The sequence below is a fragment of the Misgurnus anguillicaudatus genome, chromosome 24, assembly GCF_027580225.2.
Source record: "Misgurnus anguillicaudatus chromosome 24, ASM2758022v2, whole genome shotgun sequence".
NCBI classification, from domain to species: Eukaryota; Metazoa; Chordata; class Actinopteri; order Cypriniformes; family Cobitidae; genus Misgurnus; species Misgurnus anguillicaudatus.
Window position 1 is genome coordinate 20145238 of NC_073360.2, and position 23610 is coordinate 20168847.

General features: G+C 37.5%; 1 protein-coding gene and 1 long non-coding RNA gene across 4 annotated transcripts in view; one reads left to right on the forward strand and one right to left on the reverse strand.

Annotated features, from left to right (window-relative positions):
• Positions 1-23610, forward strand: part of grik4 (glutamate receptor, ionotropic, kainate 4) — a 548585-nt gene that overhangs the window by 168402 nt on the left and 356573 nt on the right. The window lies entirely within an intron of this gene.
• LOC129423851 (uncharacterized) lies at positions 1473-2945 on the reverse strand. The gene is made up of 2 exons (XR_012367780.1): positions 2372-2945; positions 1473-1622 (listed from the first exon to the last, which is right to left on the reverse strand). It is a non-coding gene; the product is annotated as an uncharacterized lncRNA (long non-coding RNA).

Below are 23610 nucleotides of genomic sequence, written 5' to 3' on the forward strand. Positions count from 1 at the left end.
ACAATTGAGAAAATTGTGACGCACTGTGCCAAGGATTTGAATATCAGTGTGTATAATATGGTTTAGCCAAGCAAAATTCCTTTCTCTCCAATCTTCCTTTATGGAATATGTTACCGGAAAGAGTGAAAAAGGTTTATGGATGTGCACCTGCATCCGGCATTGGGGAATGTTACTCTTAAAAAGTAAACAAACGATACTAAACTGCTATTGCAAACTACTGTTGTTTCTCAACTGTTGAAAAATTACCCATCACAATTCCTTATATACACTTAACATGTTGCTTTTTAAGAAAAGATAGGTTTACGGTTGTATTCATCAGTAAATAAATGAAATACATAGAAAAATATTGTGTGTAACTTATTATTTGTTTACTGGACACACCAGTTTCCTGACTCGTCCGGTATGTGATGAGCCAATAAGGGCTGTGATCTATCTAGGGAAAGACTTAGTGCTGTACTCTCATTATCAACAGCCCAAACATTAAAATACCATTCAGCATCAAATTACATTATGATAATCTCTATTGTTTTCAAAGAGACAAATTTCGAGAAAAGCCTTTGGGGACACATGCATGTGGACAAAATAACCTTCAGACATCTGTTACATAAGTAAAACTTTGCATATGCCATTAAGGGGCCCATTCAATGGTTCCAAACATTCCCAGAATTGCCAAATGAATTAAATTGTAAATATCATGTTTATGCAAGCATCTGTTTGTATGTTTGGACACATTTTATCTGTCAATGATTCATAGAAACTAAAGATAATCTTGCATATAAACCTTTTTTTTGTGTAACAGAAAGACGTTTTACATTTTCAATGAGCAGCTATTCATCGAATAATTGAGAAGGGCGTTAAAACCTGCCATATTTCCAGACACAAGCTGTTGTCAAATGCACCTTCAACATTTAAAAAAGCCAACTTAGGTCACAGTGGTCAAATGATGATGAACATAATGGGTCTTTAACCAGGGTGCCCCAAATAAAGATCACAATAATTTTTTTGTTAAAAATGTAAAACGTATGTACAAAATGTTACAACCATGTTCCCTTTAATGGTGCAGTGTGTACATTTTAGCAGCATCTAGTAGTGAGGTTGTGAATTGCAATAAAATGTCTCATTCTACACTGTAAAAACTATTACTATTACCTACTCAATATTTTTGGTGAAGCATTTTTACACTTAAAAAAATTTAGTAAATTTGAAAGCTATGAAATCGATTAGATTTCATTAATTACATTAATTTCCTATCACAAATTAAATTGAGTAGATGGAATCAAAAATATAAAAGCAAATCAATAAAAAATCACAGTGAAGTCTACTAATAAATTAAGTTGATATCATTAAAAATGTAACTTAGATGTAGCTGAAAATTTTGTGAATATTATTTAACTAAAATAAATTATTTTTATTTACTTAATGTTATACATTTATTTCATACTGAACCATCAATTATCAATGATAAACAAAGCAATTTGTATACGTTGTTTTATTGAAAATGGCAAACATTGTACATGTTACAAAAACAATCAGCTAAATAAACTCTGAGAGGTCTCTCAAATTCACAGCATGCAGAATCCACACCTCTTGAACCCGGACAGGTGGACCACCAGCACTTGTACCTGCAACAAAGATAACTTTATTTAAACGGCTGTCCGCTGTGACTCTGGACGCTGCCACAGAGCGCCACTTAGTTTAACATTACAATAACATATTTGTCTCAAATCTGTAACGATTAACAAAGGCTACGAATGCATATTTTATATCTGGAAGTAAACTTTGTCTGACTAAACTCGCGCTATTTAATGCGAACGTCCGGTGTGGTATCAGAAACTGCGAGTTGTCCTACACGAGACGCAACGCATCTCCACCGGTGTGCGAGACCCTTCACACAAAAAAGGAAAATAAAGCATAGGCATATGGAGTCGAGAGATAATTAATATAAATGTATATAAGCGTGTGAGCTCTGTTAAGCTCTGTTGTGTTCCGCTTCCACGTGAAAGGTCTAATAAATCCGGGTGGAGCGAAACTGAGGACCGGATTTCGGATCGCCTGACTATCAGCCAGTACAGATTTACACGTGTTTGTCTACACAACCACTTTATGCAGTAATAAAACGATCAGAAATTATTATTTTACACACATTTCAAGTGGCACAGCTGTATTAATACTTTGGTGACCTGAATAAATACGTAAAATAAAAATATTAATGATTAATCTACCAGTATGTGCACAGAAAGCTGTTATTGTACCCAGTTTACAGTATGGCTCCGAAAGTATTCAGATAAATACACCAACAAGTTGTTTACGCAAGGACACATCAAATATTTCATTAAAAACAAGTGTAAATATTAATAAACTCACCACTTACCAGGATTTTTGAGGAGTTTTGAGGTTGTTTATCTTCCTGCAAGAGGCGCTGTTTCTTCTGCTGCTGATTAAAAAACCGTTGGCTTTGTGATTTTTAAATTTACATCTGATTTAATGAATTTTTTTGCCTACATTTACTCAAATAATACAATGTAATAATGTTTCACCAAAAATATTCAGTAAATCATAGTTAAAGTTATGCATGAAATTTACTATTTTTTTTTGTTGATGTTAAATACCTATGTTAACTTGAAATGAGCAATTATAATAGTTTTGAAAGCTGAAATATATAAGTGTGACATTCTCAAATATATTGATTCAAATTTACAACAAATATTAAGAATATCTATAAGAAATAATCTGTTAGTTAAATACTTATTTTATTTGATGTATACAACTAAATAATATCTGTACATTTTACACACAAATATATGTTTATTTTTTAGTCATTAATTTTGGTTTGTCTAACTCAAAAAATCAACTTAGTGACATAAAGAGATTTTATTAAGTTATTTTAATAATTTATTTTTGTGATATTTACAAAGCCACTGAATTATTTTTTACAGTGTACTTGCATTACTAATGCTAAAGACATTGCTTGGTCTTCAAGGGGTGAATAGGTCAATATCTCACATACATCAGATAAGCCTCTGGGAATGAAACTCACTGTGAAAGTTCAGTGAATTCTAATGTATTTGTCAAAAAACCCTTCTTTGTTGCTTTTAAAATGATGTGAGCTGCCCACAAAGGCAACATTTTAAGGCTGCTGTAGAAGGAGGCACCATAAAGGGAAACTTTACTCAAAACTGTCAGCATTCACTCACCCACATGTTCCTGTAATACAAAAAGGACATTAGATGGAATGTTAGTTACTGACAGCCTCAGTCACCACTTTCAATGTTTGAAAAACAGCACTTTCAAACTTTTTAAAAATGTCTCCTCGTATGCTCCATGGAAGAAGGTCATAAAGATTGAAAAAAATTAAATTGAACAGAATTTTTAAATGAACCGACCATGCTTCCTTTTAAAATACTTTCTATTGGCCAAATTTGAACATATTATTACAAGTAACCTTAATCTTTCAGCTATCTACAGTATATAAGTGTAAGGTTCAACTACACTTTGAAACAGAGCTAATGCTTTATGTGTGGGGATAACATATGGAGAAAAATGTGGTTGACTTTCCAGTCTAATTTATACTTACAACGTAGCCTACACTTATACGCAAACCCTACACCTGATATGCACCCCTCCAAAAATGTAACTATGCGTCAAATCTACACGGCCCGCAAGCACTGTGATTGGTCTGCTAGAACTCCTCCCTCAGGTAAAAAAAAATCTTTCAGAAAAAATGCAATGGATCTATAGAAATGGACCACGATGAGGAGCGATATTCAACAAGTCAACCCTTATGAAAATGAACTATGTTTTTGTGGTAGAAGTGTAGTAATCATGTTTTTTTTTTTTTGGTGTATTGATTACTAGTGATGTGCAGGTCAGCGTTTTTTCCAACCTATGGGTCTCGCTTTTATGAAATATTTGGCCCACCCCAACCCGCCCTGCACCACTGTATCTACTTTTACAATCCGCACCCGCAACCATTAAAATAGACACACTAGGCATTTGTAATGTAAATAAAAAGAGGCTTTATTTCAGCCTAAAAGTGCTTGAAAACAGCTATTAGATTACATCATCCTGTAAACTGGCATCAACATACGTGAATGAACCATAGTAACCAGCATGGTCATATTAATATAGAGATAATAATAAACATTTTCAACATTTACAAAGCAGCGTTTGTATTATCTATTCACAAATCCCTAACTTAATTTCTCTTGCAGATCATCTTTCATCTTTTATTTCTCTGTTTGTTTTGTTGTTGTGGCTGGCAGCGGAAGCTACTTGGCGCTTCCGTGACTTTAGGCCAAAGGTTTGGGGATATCAAATTACGTTGCGGAAGTTACGTTACCCAAGTTACGTTGCGGAAGTTACGTTGTGGAAGTTACGTTACGCAAGTTACGTTGTGGAAGAACCTTATCGAAGAACCTTATAAAAATATATATAAATATATATTCCTAAATATTTAATATGCTACAGGGAATTAGACGCAACATAGATGTTTTTATATTTTGTTTTTATTGACCTGCCCCAACCCGACCCGCAATAAAGTTACAATTTCTTTACCCGCCCGAACTCGACCCGCAGGGAACGCCTCCAGGTGTGAGTGCGTTTGAATGTGTATATAAAATTCAATAAATAGTGGGACGTAACGTCACTGGCAGGGTGAGGTGGGAGCCAGAAAGTATAAAAGGCGATCTGAAAAACACCTTCGCTATCTAAAATATAGCTGAAGACGGCGTAACAGGGATGCAGAAAGAATGTCCTTAGGGAGACACAGCGTCTCGTTCCCTTCACAGGGAACAAGGGCTACCATTTTACAACAGTGACCATGGTTTAACTATAATTATTGAAAACCATTGATAAAACCATGGTTATTTTGTGGTAACTACTGTAGAAGTTTAATCATGTTTTTTTGTTTTAACGGCAGTAAAACCATGGTTAATTTTTGTAAGGTATGCTGCAAAGGTTGATATTTACCTCCATGCTTCACCAACAACGTACAACAGCAAGCTTATCTTTAGCTTTTACTGTAACATGCCCATGGACTCTGCTAGCCTACTAGCAATCTGGATGTATAATTGCATGTCGAAGTGCAGAAGTATGATTTAAAACTGACGTAATGCCTATGGTGACCGTACAAATGTTTACTGTAGCCCTAAATCAACACACCTGAAGAAGCTAATGGACGTCTACAGGATTATTTGAAAATGACAGGCAGGTGTGTTCGATTACGGTTGGAACAAACTATGTAAGCAGGGCTGGCGTCAAGGGGGGGCATTCGCGGACCGTGCGTGCCCCCCCAAACAGGTTGTTTTGCCCCCTACACAGTTTTTTATTAATTTAATATATATCAAGAATACTTAAAATAAAGTAAACATTGAATGTTACATGACTTTTAATGTAATCAAATGAGGAAAATATAGTTGATATATGTTTTTTTTTAATTAAAATAGACCCGTTTCTCTGATTGGTTGCATTGCGGCGTCTCATGCGTCTTTACATCTTTAGCATATTAATGTGACTTGATAGCAACGTGTTTTTTTGCGGCATTTTATGGATCGTGTAAAATATGGGTATTAGAACATTTAGAACGAACCAGCACCGCCTGCTCCATCTGACTTCATGCAAACACTGATTGGCTCAAACTTGGAGATTAGAGGTCGAGGTGGAATTTTCAAATCTACAGGTTGTACCAGTTGTATGAGTGTGCTCTTGCACTGTATTTGTTGTTTTAATGCCTTGTTTTTGCAAGTTATTGTTGTTAATTGCATGCCCCAGTGCCGCGTGCTGTTAGTTATGGTCTGGGGCCGGCTCTGTCTGTAAGACAACGGCCCTCCAGGACTGGAATTGAATAGACCTGGTGTACAGGCTAGGGCAATTGTTACAAATCAACCAATAAAGAATTCAGTTGAGTGGGTTGAAAATCAATAACCCCGATGATCGTAATTGAGACCATCAAATGAGTCCATAGCCAACGAAATATTGAAAGACAATGGCACAATCTATTGCTTTCAGACCAGATGCTTATCAGAGAATGTCCCGATTCACCTTGTTCTGACTCTATATTGTGCAGTTACACAGTAATCTAAGAGCAACATGACTGTGGGTGTTAAAACACGGAGGCTGGGATCTCCAGAAGGGACAAAAGCTTTTATTCTCTCAGAGCCGAGTGAGAATGTCCAAGGTCAAGGTGTTCTTGGATGCTATAGCTTCACACGTACATCACAGGCAGAAGACAAAACACCTGAGGAGCAGTGAAGAGGAGTAAAAGAAAACGAGTAAGGCTTTGAAATTAAACAAGATATCTCACATTTTTATCTCAAACAGCGCAGTTGAGGTAAAAATGAGTGGCAAGCTAATGCGAGACCCTTGGACCCACCGCGCATCAATTTGTTTTTGACCTTGTCCCACGCATGCACTTAAAACTTCACATTGCATCATAATCAGTTACTGTACAATACATTATCCTGCGTTCCTCAAACGCAGAAGTAAACGTCTGGAATGGCAAACAAAGTCCGATATCTGACCTCTTAACACGGGGCAGATCGATCAATCTCAACCTCAGCGGGACACGTCATTTGACATCACGGAGAAGATGGCGGCTAGCATTTCAAAGCCTTAAGTGAACCGCAAACAACTTTAAACTATTATTACAGAACAGAATATGTATGAACATGAATGTTAAAATTTCCAGTAACTGTTTCTGCCATAATTGGCACAAGAGCACAAACTTCTCTCGGCGTGTCATTGTAACATCATGTGGTAAACCTGCGAATGTGACGCGTAACTGGAACGCATTAAGGTCTGAGGTAGGATATTTAACTACATAATATCTGATATCCGAATTTGCTGGAACACAGCATTAAATACTTTTATACTCACCCTCGTGTTGTTTTAAACCTCTAGTATATGATGTTTTTGTTTGTAACTTTTGTAATCTTGTAATTGTTAATGTGTCACGATACAACATGCATGTAGACAAGAAGACATTAAGAATTACAGAATTGTGAAACCGATATATGCGATACATGAATTACAACACCTTTGCTAATGAACGTTTATCAATTTTATTTTTTAATTATAACCAGCCAGGCAGCACCAATCGTTATCAGCCCTGAACAAAAGGAATATTGATAATGCTTTATACTTTCATTAGTCTATAACAAACATTGTATATTGCTTGTATCTTTAAATATATAATAAACGTTCATAGTAATCAATGTTCCGTGACATTCATTACTCCTAATAATTCTTCTAACTCTTAATTCTTCATTGAATAGCATATATTATGCTGTCATTTAATGTCCTAAGGTGATGAATATTAATTACGTTAAGTTTAAATCATTTTAAAATAAGCATTAAAAGTCCTTTACAAGTAGTTTATATGAAAACTGCCTAACTAACCTATATGCCTCATTAATCTTTAATGTTTCATCATTGGTTGATGACAGACAAATGTTTGAGCTAGGCCTAATCACATTCAGGTCTTACTTGTGTAGCTGGAGTAATTGGATAGCTGTTAAGAAGAGTTAGATAAATAAAGATCATATAGACTCTGATATTGGCTCATTTTATGTTGGAGTGACTGTCGGGTAGTGTTGTAGTTCTCGAGACCGGTCTCAAGACCACTTTTTAAAGGTCTTGGTCTCGTCTTGGAATCGACTGCATTTGTACTCGATCTCGTCTCGGTCTTAGACAAAGAGGACTCGGAATTTTATTTCAAGACCAGTCAAGACCACAACTGATGGGATATCACAAAATAATTTTTTATCATTCTTTTTATGCAGTTTATTCAGGTTTGGCATATGATGTTGGCATTGTTTAAGAATTGTTTAAGTTTCTTCCAATTAAATTTGTCTAATTTTATTACTAAAAACACCTGCATCGTGTTAAGTGGATGCCAAACCATGGAAAGACAGTTCGGAATAAATTGTTAAGTTGATTTCAGCTCTTTAGTGTTTGTTTACTTTTATTTGCTTATAGACAAAGATAAATTCCCACATATCTGTAATGCCTTTGATTAATTTATCAACTTTCCTGATGACACACACACACACACACACACACACGCACACACACACACACACACACACACACACACACACACACACACACACACACACACACACACGTTCTAGTTTACATGTTTTGAGGGGACATTTTATAGCCGTAATGCATTTTATACTGTACAAACTGTATATTCTATTCCCCTTACCCGCCCCATTCCCTAACCCCAACCATCACAGAAACCCTTCTACTACTTCACATTTTCAAGAAACATAATTTTGTTTGACCCATTTTGATGTCCCCACAAGGTCACAAAAATACTGGTATTCCTATCTTTGATAATTACGTGATAATTACCCGGCCGCGAACACACACACACACGCGCGCATGCACGCACGCACGCACACACACAGACAAGAAGTGCCTAATCATATGCATATTACACATTTTATCAAGTGTTTTAATGCAGTGACACTGTTCTTGGTCTTGACTTGGTCTCGGCCTATCTTGGTCTTGGTCTTGACTTGGTCTCGACCGCCTAAAGTCTTGGTCTTGTCTCGGTCTCGGCCTGTCTTGGTCTTGGTCATGACTTGGTCTCGGTTTAGGTGGTCTTGACTACAACACTACTGGTGGGCACATCTGAAAGTGAGTAACTTGTGAAATGATGACTGGAGAAACAATTCAGTCCTATAGACTGTTTCAGCAGCAACAATATAAACAAACAGCTTTTGTGGCCCAACCGTAACTTCGGGGTTGACACGTCCCTCTAGTCCCTCTAGAGCAAGTTTTTTAATAAGCAAAATAAATTACCTTTTAATCAACTATTACAAATGAATGTGTAAAATGAATGTACTGTATACAATGTTAGCTACAGATCCTTAAATTCTTGCATGGGTGCCAAGTGTCAACCCTCTTAATCCATGCTCCCTGTCTCCCCTCGTCTTTAGGAAACAAAGGTGAATAATAAGAATATATTTTCTGGCATGCACAAAAAAGTGGGTTAAAACAACCCAGCATACAGTAGGTTAAATTCCAACCTAATGTAAGGTTCACACCAGAAGCGGTAGAGGCGGCAAGCGTGAGTGATTTACATTTTAAGGTAATGCAAAGACACGACTAGGCATCCTGCGTAATGGCGCGGAACGCGCTGAAGGTGCGGTGTGAATGGCGCGTTCTGCGCAAATTGAGCGTTGCCGTGGGAAACGCGCAAGTTGAAAAATCTGAACTTCAGCGGATTTCTGGGCCACGTTAACCAATCAGGCACTTGCTCTAGTAGTTACGTGATTACAGGAAGCCACCGGAGTCGCAGAAGCCCCTTTCATGATGCAAATTTTCATGTGATTGTCTTGAATGACTAGAATTTTACGTGCGAATGAAGCGAGTAAACTCAAATTGTTCAAGCATTCAACTATACGCGAATAGCACGTTTTTGCCGCCTCTACCGCGTCTGGTGTGAATGCACCATTACAGTGCTGCGTTGCCCAAAAGCATCGTTTGCTAACTATGTCATGTGTGAGGGAGGACAGAACCCAATTGCAGACAGCTCTTAACAAAAGACTTTATTAAATAACAAAAAATACCCTCGAGGGGGCAAACAAAGGCAATAATCCAAATAATATAACATAAAATATGACACTTAGCAGTGCAGGACGAGACGAGACAAGAACGTACTGCGGAATCAAAAGATGCACAATGATCCAGCACAAGACAGCAGACACATTAAATAGGGAAGAACTAAACTTGGGAATGATATGTGTAGAGCATAAACTAATAATGAATAATTAAGAAGAAAACAAGGGGACGGGGTCAAGACTTAAGACAGGAGAGCACAAGACACACAAAACTAGGGCTGGGTATCGATTTAGATGTTACAGATCGATTCGATTTCGATTCACAAGCTAACAAATCGATTCGATTTCGATTCTCGGTTCGGTTCCGTTTCTAGGATAGATTTTTATACTCGATTCGACTCAATGAATATAGATTTAATACAAATTCTATATTTATAAAAAAAGAACAGTGAACACAAGTTTACAAGGCTAATCAATAAAAAGAAATTAAGAGCCACAAACCTGTATATTAAACTCTTGTATTTTAGGTACACTTGGGTACATTAAAACAGAACCCATCTCTTATTTTCAAATGCATAAAATTATGTTAAATACATTGCAATTTTGATGTAAGATGAAAAACGAATGCTGAAAAAAGTCAGAACAGTCTAGTGGAGAAGACTAGTAATTAAATTTAACGTTAATATTACGTTCAATGCTTTCGGGAAAAAAAATCGATTCGTGGCCTTTGAGAACACATAAAAAAGATTTATCAAAAATTTATTTTTTTGCCTAGCCCTACACAAAACACAGGCCACAGAACTCTCCGCACAAGAAACAAGTCTAAACACATACATGGCCGACAGGATCCTGACAAACTATGGTCATATACCATTGAACGCTATTGGTAACGACAGAACTTGTGACCCTAGTTGCTTTCAGGAAACACACCCCAGGTTGGGTTTGACCCATAGAAAAACCCATCTGTGAAAAAAGATGAACGATGAGACGTCGCTTCTTTCCGTTGTAATGAATTGAAGCCAAAAATGTCCGACCATGGGCGCTGACATGTTACGTAAAAACATCAGTTTGGAGCCAGAGTATGCGCAGAAGGAATTATCTGTGGAGCCAGAGGCGGAGCCACAGTATTAAACTTCCGCCCAAACGCTCGCACACCCAATTCAACCACGCCAATCATAACGGCACGCCCCGTTTCTATAGCATCAGATTACTAGCTAAAATGAAACTTATTCCAAAAATGAACAATTGAACATATATCAGTGTGATATCAAATACCTTAAAGGACCTTTAATTAAAAAAATGATTGGAAGTGTAAATATTTTTTTTATTTAGAGCCAAGTCCAGTTCGTTTTGCAGAGAGAGGGCGGAGTTTATGACTTGTACTGCAGTCAGCCACCAGGGGGCGATCAAAGAGCCAGCGGCTTCACTTTTAAGATGTATGAGGCACACCTGGTTTGTCCCTTTTTGACCCAACACTGGGTTAAAAATAACCCAGCATTTTTTTTAAGGTGTGGATTTATACATAACTGAAGGCAGTCTGTGGGTGTAGCGGGTCTGTTGGAGTAACTAGTCCATTCAAGATATCACTGCTGTCCATTGTTAGGTGCATTTGTTTTGTTGGGCTCGATGGAGCACAAGTTTACTTATTTAATGTGCCATCACAAGCAAACCCGCATTACGACATACACTCATACACAAAGGCACTAAGCGGAAATGATAGATATGTGAGTGCTTTATGAGCAAATGCAGCCCTGGGCCGGTAATGAGCTGGAGTATGAGTCTGAATGAGTTCACTGCACAGAGCGACTTTAATGAAACAGTCTAATGACATCAGCCGAAGCAGGATAAGATAAAGATGACATATTGTCCTATAATAATCAAAGGGAATGTCAACGTTAATGTCAAGTACTTCTTTTCAGGCCTCGTTCTGTTGTTGAATCAGTTACATGGTGGCAACAGCGTGCACTCACAAAAACTCCGGTTGACGTTTCTTGCAGTAGAATGCAGTTTTTGTTTTATGAATTTCATGATTCATGAATGAATTTTCAGGCTGCTTTGATTCTCGTGCCCAGCACAGCCAGTACGTTTACCTGCTGAGGCTTCCTGACCAAAGAAGCTTCGCTGGTAGAGTTAGTTGAAAAGCTTTGTTGTGATGTCTTTTGCAAATGACTCTGCCAGTAACACATTTCGCCTGATTGCATGGAAACGCTTTTAAGTTACAGCAAAATAGTTTAGTTAATTTGGTAATGAATCTCAACATCTGCTTGAGTAATAAAACATATGGACACTGAGATTTTCTATGCAGTTTTCTGGTCAAAGTCATTTTAATTTCCTCAATTATTGAAGTAACTATGCTTGGCGAGGCCGTGTTGACAAGGCTATATAACACAATAGTGCTATTTGGAAAAGGATTTGTGCTCATTTCTGAGCGGCTTTCCTGAAAATGAGCCGTAGATGGAGTACTCGAGACTCGAGAGTGCTGTGATAAACTACAATCGCCCCTGCTTACATCCTGAATGAGATGTGTAGGGCTGATGCTGTTAGCTTGCTGGTGGCACATAAACCAGCTAAATAGTGAGAGATCAACACTGGATCTGAGTAGGTCTTTCAAAACTGTAAATTAACTAATGTGCATTGTAGGACAGTGACATATATCAAAGGTGGGGTCCATGATTTTTGAAAAACACTTTGGAAAAGGGAGTGGGGCCGACAACCAAAACACACTTGTAGCCAATCAGCAGTGAGGGGCGTGTCTACTAACCAAAATCATTGCCTGGGTTGCGTATGTGTGGGGCGGGTCTATCAAAAGAAGGTCCAGATACTATTGGGGTAGGGGCGTGTTTGTTTAGGTGATTTCAAATGTCAACATTGGCTTTCAGAAATCATGCACCCTGCCTTTAATTTCAATTAAACACAAGAAAAAAGGAGCACAATATGTAAGATTTTTATGTTAAAATATCCTATAAATACTAGCACAGTGTTAATTTTTTACACATACTTAAATATCTCAGAAAATCCATAGTTTTACCAAGCCCCCCCAATCAAAGGGTTGCTTGTCAATGATGTCATATCCAGGTAATCCTGGGTTATCCACTGATGTATTTGGCTACACATGTGACTACTGCACTGTGTAGAACAAGAATGAATTAAAAGTTGTACTTTTGCAATAGTTTGATGTCATAGGCTGATCAATCTGCACAGCGCTGGATGCCAAAAAAAAGTTGTTTACACGCGGAAGTAAAGTCTAGCATGCCGCTTTGATGATGCTTCTATTAAACGTTACTGTTGGGTTTACATTAATGATATTTCATTAGGTCATCCATTAACATGATTTATGAGTCCTGTTGAATCAATTCAAATCGACAGTAAAGGTGAAGACTACAACTCCCATCGTTCATCGCTCTTGCACAGCATCATCAAGCTACGCCATTGTTGTTACAACCACTTTCCTCGAAATGTACATATGTGTCCCGTGCTGGCAAATGGAGTTGGAATGAGCTAATTTTTAAAAAATGAGTTATTTTTATTTTGACATTATCTAATAAATAAAATTCAAAGCGATGACAGAGCTACACCTGTTTAAAGTTGATTGACTCAAAGTCAATTTTGAGAAAAATCTAGTTTTGAAGGTTCAAAAACAAAATCACAGCATCCATACCTTAAAGAGATAGTTCGGTCAAAAAATACCCCAAGATTGACTCATCCTAATGCGGGGAAGTCTAAGATGGCGACATTATATTTGTTTGTAAAGTTTTAAATATGTATATTTCTCTTTAAAAAATCGCATTGATTACCCTTAAAGGGACACTTTAAGGGACTCCAGCTCTCCTAGAGTTAAGCATTTGATTTTTACCGTTTTGGAATTTATTCAGCTGATCTCCGGGTCTGGCGGTACCACTTTAAGCATAGCCTAGAAAATCGCAACTTTTAATTTTTTAAGGGCCTTTATTTATCCCCCGGAGCCGTGTGGATTACTTTTGCGAATGATGGATGCACATTCTTTGAACTTGAAAGACTGGACCTCATCTATTATAAAGATCGGAAGAGCTAGGTCATTTTCAAAAATATCTGAATATGTGTTTGTATGAAAAAGGATGGACATATGTAACTCGGGTGGTTTTAGGGTGAGTAAATCATTGGGTAATTTTCATTTTTGGCTGAACTATCCCTTTAAAATCACTGGTAAAACTAATAGATTTCGCACACACAAAGTTAAAAACAATATCGAAATCTATACCTTTTTCTTTTTTTTATCGTTTAATTTGTAACCATTGTAACCAAACCGTTCAGAGGCCCTATTGACTTCCATACACTGACTGGGTTATTTTTGACCCATGTTGGGTAAATATTGGACAAAACACATGCTCGGTTAAAAATGACCCAATGTTGGGTGGTTGTTATGCAAACATAACCAACAGTTGGGTTAAAACAACCCAGCATTGGGTCAATTTTATCGCAGCAGTGTTTTGTCCAATATTTACCCAACATGGGTCAAAAATAACCCAGCCATTTATAGAGTGTAGTATTTTTTTCAATGGGACCACTCATGGATTTGTTTACAAACATTCCTCAAAATATCTTCCTTCGTGTTCATAAGAACAAAGACATTTATACAGTGAGAAAATGACATAATTTTTATTTTTGGGTGAACTACGCCTTTAAGTTTTATAGATTTAATAGACATCCTGAAATAAGAGTATTAGTTTGACCCTTTTTCAGACAGCTTTAGTAAAAACTGGCACAACTTACTCCCTCCCTATGCTGCCACCTAAAAGAATGTTCCCTTAAAGTGATGTGATTTTCTCAGGGTTGTGTGTCTGTGGTCAGAGGTGTCCGCCGCTGATGACCCAGCTGCTGTCTCTGTCTGATTTAAGGGCCCGACTTCAGGAAGCGGCTGCTCATGAGTCCAAGCACGTCACAGTCTCCATACCGGAGGAAGTTCACAGTCGCTATTCACCAGCACTGATGCCTAAATGAGACTCTTCTGTCCTCCAGCGGCCCTGGCACACATACACCACTCTCTCACCCTCTCTCTCTTTCTCGTAACGTAAGATAACAGCACATCCTTTTTCTCAGAGACTTCATTCCCATCATTTCCTGCTCCAGCTCTGTGATGAATCACTGTTTCTTCTGGTTAGAGGCCGGGCAAACTAATTCCCCTCTGGCTCTAGACACTTCGTAGCCTTCATTTTCTATACTTTTTGGCTCATTTAAGAGTCAATTTACTGCACGTTTTAATGAAGATGTGCACTTCAAGAGTCACAAAATGAATGCACAAATACACCCAAGGTCTATATAATTTGGCATCAGATTTGATAAATCTGCAATGACAAACACAAAACAGGTGGAGAACGTTGTATACGTTTTATCACATCTGCGCATCTGGGTTTTTGTGGCAAAGAGCTTTTAATGATGGATATGGGCAATAAGCAGACTTTGCTGTTTTAGCATTGCTAAGCATTGTATAATAATATTTGTTAAATATATTTTGAAGTATATATTAAAATAAATATTTTTTATTATTATCTCAAATGACTAAATTTGTTACAACTTATAATTTCAAGTTGCTTTAATTAGTTTGTTTCGTGAATATTTAATATTTACCATCTATAGTAATGACGGCTTTTGATTGGTACAGTACCTTTAACCCTCAATCGGTCCTTGGGGTCTATATGACCCCAAACGACATTTCATTAGTTAAGAAAAAGGTTCCCTTCATCTCAGAGATGTAAAACTTTGTGACTTTTCCTAAATAATCTATCTTTACATACACCATTTTTTTTTATCAATCTGTCCCTTGGGGTCAATATGACCCCAATTGAAAGTGAATGGGAAATGCAAAAAATTGACTTTTTTCAATTTGTCAAAAAATAAATATCAATAAATCCAGCATAAATCTGAACATTTTGACACAGAAATGAAGGGCTGGTACTTGTGCACAAATGCAATGCAAAAAACACATGCTCACACAAACACACACAAATACACACAAACACACACAGGTATGATTGCCACAGAGAGCATTTGTGTGGAATTTGGCAAATAAAATCTGAAAATGCAAATAAATAAAAAAAATGCACAAAAAATAACATATAAAGGGGTGTGACCCAATGCACGCACATGTACACTCACAAACACGTGTATAGGCCCCAAGGGCCAAAAGTGTAAACAGAAAACGATGAGCGTTTGAGGGTTAATATAAATGCAGAGATGAATGATTTGCATAAAGTTAGCAAAGCAGATGCATGAGATTCATGACCTATCAAAGTGTTAAAACTCACAAATATTCAACTATTCTACTAATAAAAACAATGTATTTCAATATATGGTGGTGCACACCACACATCAAAAGTTTCATGTATATGGTTCTGTTGTTTTCCACTGACTGAGACATTATTCTGCACAATTCAATATATGACGACAAATTGTGGATGTCAGGTCAAGATTTGCTTCAAATACACCCATGCTGCAAAATTAGGTGCAGAACTGCTGAGCCAAAGGTTTTCGAAATTGATTTGTGCTAACTGGCTGGGCTCTCCGTCTCTGTATCTTCTTCTTTCTCTCTCCTCTGGTCCAATCAAAGTAGTGGTTCATCAGACAATCCCACGTTGTGCGGCGTGACATCATCGTTTTCGACTCTCGTTGCGGATTTGAATTGATGACTGTGTTTGTGCATTGTAGCGTTCGCTAGTCTTCATGTCAGGTAAAGCATCCAGCTGCATTTACCTGAGAGAAACGCCAGGCTTTAAGACAGGCCGTGAATTCTAATAGCTTTATCGGTTCCCTGCAGCTGGCTTTGGCTTTTCCACCAATGGTTTCGTCTCACAGCGCATTGCATATGCCTCTTCAATTGGGGTCATGGCTCAGGCTGATAGTGAACTGTATGCCTTCATAACTGGAGGGCTTCCCACGCCGGCCGTCAATCTGGCAGCGCGCGGCAGATTGGCTGGGGGTCTCGGCACAGCTCGGGATTCATTTCATCGGCTTTTATTGTGTCATTTTATGAATTTCCAATGAAGATTGATGACAACAGTGACAATAAGGCAAGGCTTTAAATACGACTTGGATTTCATAAATTGAGCACTTGGTGAGCGTTCGCAAGGGAGTAATCGTGTGTTTGTGTGTGTGTGGGTTATATCTGTGGAATGGAAGTTGGAAGAAAAATGGTTTTAGCGAGTTACGTTTTTACTTTTCCCTTATCTAACTGCTGCAGTCTTTTTATGGGTTTTGTTAAGGGCTATAAGAGTATACAAAGGAGAGAGGGGAGGCAATGCATCATAGGCCAGATTTGAACCTTCACATCCCACATGGGCACCAGAGTGCAAGATATTGAAGTGTTTGGTTCTTTTCTGAATAGCTTTAGTTTCATTCCTGAGCTATAATTTTGCTAGTCGGTTACATGCAGGCAACATTCGTTGTAGTACAAGACTTTTGTCATGTCTGAGCCCATGTTTATTTTTGTGTGCATTGCCTGTAGAAAGTACGAAATCTGTATCGCTTCTGACCATACCTGTCAACATTGGGATTTGAAAATAAGGGAAATTACCCAACCCCAACATTACCCCCCATTCCTTGTCCCACTTAGACAGGAATCCACCTGTTTCTTAACGTAAATGTGGGCGTCCCCATCTTTGAGCTTTCTGGTTTATGACTTCCGTGAGCCACTAAAGCTAATGGTAGTCTATTGCGAAGGACAAAAGTGTGCCGTTTTGACTGGCTGTTTAATGTTTTTCATGAAATCCAAGAAGACCGACATAATTTGTGCAGTTAAGGGTTGCCATAATAGCTTATACAAATACAGTAAATCTCTACAAAACATTTGTTTTAACCCCATGCACAAGAGCTGAATGTGTATGTGGCGCACATGCACTCATGATCTATATTTACAAACCCATCCAGTAAAACCTTTCATAGAAACTACCAGTAAACAATAAATACAATAATTGTTTAAAAACAACTAATATTATGCTGATACAAATATGCTGATTTAGCTGATTTATTTATTTGGCTACTATATATTATTACAAAAATGCGATTACAGTACAGAATATATATGACATAATCTGTTTAGTTAATGTTTATTATACTTCATAATGTGTTTGCGCGTACTTTGTTATGTTTTAAATGAAAAAGCAAATACTTTAAAAAGTAAGCAAATAATTTCATAAACTCATGTGCGTAAGAAGCGATGTAATAATAATATTTTCAGAAAACGAAAACAATACTCAATACATGTAGTAGTTTAATATGTTGTGACAGTTGTGACATTTTAAACCATCCCCTGAAAAGTTAAAAACACAAAGTATTGGTAAATTCCATGTACAAACACTCGACTGACTTTCCTATTGTAAAGATACTGGTATGTCTCTGTGCTTTTATATTTGCTCATTGAAGACCCGTCATCTCCGATCAACAACACGAAATGATTGAATATATCTATATATCAAGCCACTTCTTAATTTCATCCTCACACTGGTTCATACATGGCAGGTGTAGTAACGTTAAATATTAAATGTTTAAATTATGTTTTATGCGTGCTCCCACTTCACTGTTTTCTACCGGCTGGCTATTGAAATGGAAGTCGGTTTCTTCCGCATTTGAGAAACAGGTGGATAATCTCAGGACCCACCAAAATATTTTTATAGAAATATGCAGAAAAAATACATGCGAAGGTACAAAGAATGCACTTTGTGTGTCCTCTGAGTGTGCGTGTCCCTGGGCACTGCGTTTTGTGTAACTTTGTGCGCAGCTTACTGTATCTTCCTCCTTCCTCAGGATGCTGTTCTTCTTCTTGTTTAAATGGTGGGTGTTGTTTGAGTGAGATGTTACAGATATACTGTCGCCTGCTTTCCCGGCGGCGAATGTAGCAAACATCAAATATGCCCATTGGGATTTTTATAAAAAGATAAAAAATACAGGAGAAATACGGGAAATTTTGAAACAGGATGGTAGCGGGATAGAATGGTAAATACGGGAGAATCCCAGGAAAAACAGGAGGGATGACAGATATGATTCTGACAATAAGGAACTAAAAAGGAACTTTGGCTCTAAAAAGAGGCCAAAATGTCCAAATCAAGACTTAAGTGTGTGTCTGACCCTGCTATGTTCAGACCTGCTCTATATGCACAGTATGTGTGCTAAGAAAATCTGTAGGGTCTCCAGGATTACAGATGCAGCAATTATTTTTGATTATTTATTCATTAGAATTTGCTTTTGATGTTATATTAAATTTCTGTGCATGTTTATGTCACTTTTAAGACGTATTAGTGTGCTTGTTTAGTGGCATAAGTTTGTACACTTGAGTTTCTTGGCTCAAACACAGATCATACATTTCTAGCTGATCATTCACATCATATTCATCCATATTTTAAAACATGTCTTGCATTCAACTTGTGGCACATTCAGCATGCCATGAATAGATGAGCGGATCGAGCATGTCAAATAAACCTAAATTCAATCTAATCAAAAAGTACTGATTTCACCCTGCAAAGTTAATGCATTCTGCATGTTTGATAAGGAATGGGGAAATGTGATCGGTAAGATTAACTTTAATCTCTTCCAAATCCCCATCAAGTGAAACATCAGCATGAATATCAATGTGTTAACAACCCAGATTTTTTCCATTACAGTTATTACCTTAATTGAATTCATACATGGCTTTGCAGCTGAACACTAATGAACACATCTGTAAATCGAAAATGTTTGATTGGGGAAACATTGTGTTTACTAGAAAGTAAATTGAATGACATGCCACATTAGAAAATAAATCCACCCCTTCCTCTCCGAGACCTTTCATGAGTGTTTCTCAACCCCTTCAATCAGGACCTCACATCTCCAGACGCCTGCTAAGAAGAATAAGAGTTGATTTCATCTTTGAAGCTCAAGAGAGATTTCCCTTAAAGCGTAATTTGTGCTTGTCAAAGCACATTCACTCCTCTTTTCGTTATTCAATACGAACACTTGGCTTGCATTTGAAATGAAGCCTTTTGATTTATGAAATGAAAGTCTCTCCTTCTACTAATCCTGCTAAATGGACCAGCAAAAATAAATATCTTGACTTTTTCTATATAGCCACTAAATGAATGTCTTGGATGTTGTGTTCCCACGCAGACTTATTTCTGCCCACACTAGTTTTGGATATAGACGTTCATTCGGTCCGGAATGTATCACGGCATCATTATTACAGTTTTGTATGGTTCACTTTCCTATCAACCAACAGTTCTCTCTATCCCCTTAGCCATTCGCATAACATTTTGTTTTGTGAGTACTGGCAGAATCGTGATTCGTTTTCGTCTCTGATGTGGTCCTCAGTTTTTAGAAGTGTAGAGAAAGCAAGGCAGAGAGAGAGAGAGAGAGATTCTCCGAACGGAGATGTAGTTTCAATTCCTTGGCCGTTTGTGCAATTGTCTGTATTACTGAGTGGGAAGGTTGCACTACAGGAGCACTGAACACATAGACGAACTGTCTCACTCTTTCGCTCTTGCCTGGAGAAACAAGGGGATGCTTTATCCCCCCGATCTCTGCCAACTATCAATTATCTGCTTCAAAACCTTTAAACAAATCCACCGTTTTGATCCTTCACAGTTACGTAAAGTCAAATTAAAATATTTCTGGCAAAAAACCTACTTCAAAAATTTGGTTCTCTCTGGAAAGCTGACAACGTCTGAATGATTAAAAGTAGCATTTCGCTTGTTTAAACAAGAAAGCAAAAGAAACTCTAGTTTTACTGTACTTTGGTGTGCTACTGCTCAAGCATTTAATTAGAAAAAATACTATGGTAATACTGCTTCATCACTTACCATGTTGTAACTATGCCACAAATGGTAGGATAATCATTATGGTGTATACAGTATCAAATGGACGGATCCTTGTGGTATGGTACCACCACAGTACGTTTTTGTAGGAGATTGAGAAGACATACTACAGGAACAAACTTATTGGAAGACTGCCAGAGTCTTACATCAAGATCTTATCCTTGAAATATTTGATCCTCTGGTAATCGAAAGGTTGTAGGTTCAGTGTAATTTATAGACATAACTGGTTTGGCCAAGCCCCATACTGTATTTCCAATGAAGACGATCCTGATGATATGGCACAAACTGTTTTTTTGGAGATACAGTTTCAATGCACAAAGTTGGAACCGCTTTTGAATACCATAGCAAAGATATTAGATATAACGAGATTGTACTCTAAGAAAGTATTTTAATTTTTTACACACTTTTTGTGTTATGCTATTTAACACATGGGGCAATATTTTAACAATCTAGGCGCATTGTCTAAAGCAAACGTGTGGAGAGCCGAAACGTTTCAGCACCGGACAGCGCCGTGGGTGTTTTGAGAAGCATTTCAGTATAACAGTAAAGCCCGGTATACACTGTGCTATTTTAAATAGTCCTTTAGGATTGTTGCTTGCCACACTGTGCGATCAATATTGTGGTTAAGTCCATGTCACACTGTATAATCTCAATGTCAGACTGTACGAGTTAAAAGATTTTTAAAAATCGGACGCACGCAAACAAAAGCGTCCGCAGTTTTACATCATCGATCGACGACGGCTGGGCGAACACACGCTAAAGCTAAAAAACTGAAGCACAAAATCGAAATATATTTTACATGCTTTGTAGTAATGTTAGCTTACCTGTCCAATAGGATGAAAGCCAACTCCGGATCCGTTTTTATACCCAAAACAAAATAATTCAAATGTCCTGCCGATGTTAATCCTTGTTTTTGTCCTAACTTTATCCGAATCACGTTTAGCCTTACGAGCTTCATCAGATAATTTTTTTTTTTTAACAATATGTGGAGTTTGTGTTGGAGTCTGTGTTGTGCTGGGAGCAGGTCGTTTCTTAATGTTATCAGACATGTTGCAGTGTCGTCGCTGTTGAGTGCAAAGTCAGTAGACGAGGCGAGAGGCTCAGGAGTGCGCATGCAGGTGACATCACTGAATTTTGCACCAAATCCGACCCGGTACTTTCACATAAAAATAATATTTTTTTCAGATGTAATAGCAAAACTCGCAAAGTGGATTATTTTAATGTGAGATTACAACCCCTTCACACACAGGCAACTGAAAAGGGATTAGTAGAAACACTACATACAGCGCCTTTAAATAAAGTTTTCATCTTAGCATATCCACGGGTACAGAGTCATTATATACAATAAATCCGTTGTGTAGCATTAAAATAAAAACTTAAAAAAAAAGATGCAATATTAAAGCAAAACATTCAATTACTTGCCAGGCTACAGGTGAAGCAGCTCTTTACACTTCTTTACATTTTACTCCTTTAATTGTTCATATTTAAAAACCTCTGTGTTCTGCTGCGCATTCATGTGTGTAAAAGCAAACGTATTGTCGTCCAGTTTGCAGGCGCATATTGCGCTCATTAAATAACAAAAACAAAAATCTTGCGCCTTTGATAGCAACGCACCAACAATGCACCTGAACACAACTCGTTTTCAGACCAGGACCCCATGGGTGCAAAATTGGGCGCAAATGCATTTGCTATTTAAACAATGTGACGCTAAACATGAAAATGATAATTGCGGCGGGTTATAACTAGCAAAAGACACTTGCGTAGCGCATTCTGCTGCATTGCGCCGGGTGTATGATAGGGCCCTTTATGTGTCATTTTGTGTTGATTTAGTGTTAAAATAAAACACTAACACTAATAAAACTAACACTGTTATTGTTTTTTTAACATACAGTATCTGTTCTAAGAGTGTGGGCACTGCTACTATCAAAAGGAAACAATGCAGCACTCATTGGCCGCTCTGGCGACAGAAATCCCGCCTACCAGATAAAGAACCAGTCAGCTAACGATAAAGACTCTTGATGATTTTCTGGGGGAGGGGTTATATATAAAGTCACATGGGCAGCAGCTAAAGCAACCTCGAAAACCAATAGCAAGGCATAATTTGAATTTGGAATTAACTCTTTCTCTGCCAGCGTTTTTAAAAAAAAGTTGCAAGCCAGTGCCAGCATTTTTTATGATTTTCACAAAAGTTTAATGCCTTCCAGAAAATGTTCTTCTTTAAATATATAGACGGTTTCAGCAGTAACAACATAAACAAGCGGCTGTCGTGGTCCGCACGTAACTTCCGGTAAACTCCGCTAAGAATAAATAACAACAAAAAAAGTTCTTTAAACATAGTTTATTTATATAACAAGCAAAAAAACAACACATAGATTACCTAGGAAACCAAAACATTTGTTATTGTCGACGAGGCATTTATTCAAGAGATCAGTTTAGCAACTAGTCAGACCATTAAAAAAACGAAACTGGAAGTAAAGTTCGGATCCAGACGTGTATGGCGTCAGCGCACGTGTGTCCGATGAAACTGTCCATAAACATACAATATATCAAATCAAAGTGTGTTTTCTCTTTTGTCACCTCTCAAATATGGGTAGGTTTCTTTAAAAATACCAAATTTTGAGCAAAAAGCTGAGATACTTGCATTTTTGTAAATGACTCTTGATAAGGCTGTTATGCTGTATACACATACATTTTCTGATATAACCAGGATGTCACAAAGCAACAAAATAAGAGTGACTCTGCAGTAAAAATATACTGCTAAGTTGCAGTAAAACAGTAGTTGCTCATTTTAGCTGTCACCGGTGGGAGCTGTCAGGAGAGCTCATGAGAGTTTGGTGCCAACATAAAAGTGAATGGGTCATCACAAGCTTCATTTTTACTCTTCATCTGAGAAAGGGCAACATTAACATGCAGTGAGGTTACATTAATGTTCTTGATCTTGTAAGTGACATTTACTTTCTCATTTAGCGTAAAATTATCTCACAATATTGCACAGAGGCGTGTTTAGAATGCTAATGACTGTCAGTTTCCTGAGCACAAATTCAGCTTCATTTATCATTCACAAACAAGGTGAGACTTTAAACCACGCTCCTGTTTGTTAGTCACATGAAAACACAAAGCTGAATGGCAGAAAGATAGAATATTAGAGGTAAATGTCATTCTGATTCAATGGAGAGAAACAAGGTAAAGCAAGGACATTTGGATAGAGAAAGCTATGTAAAAATAGT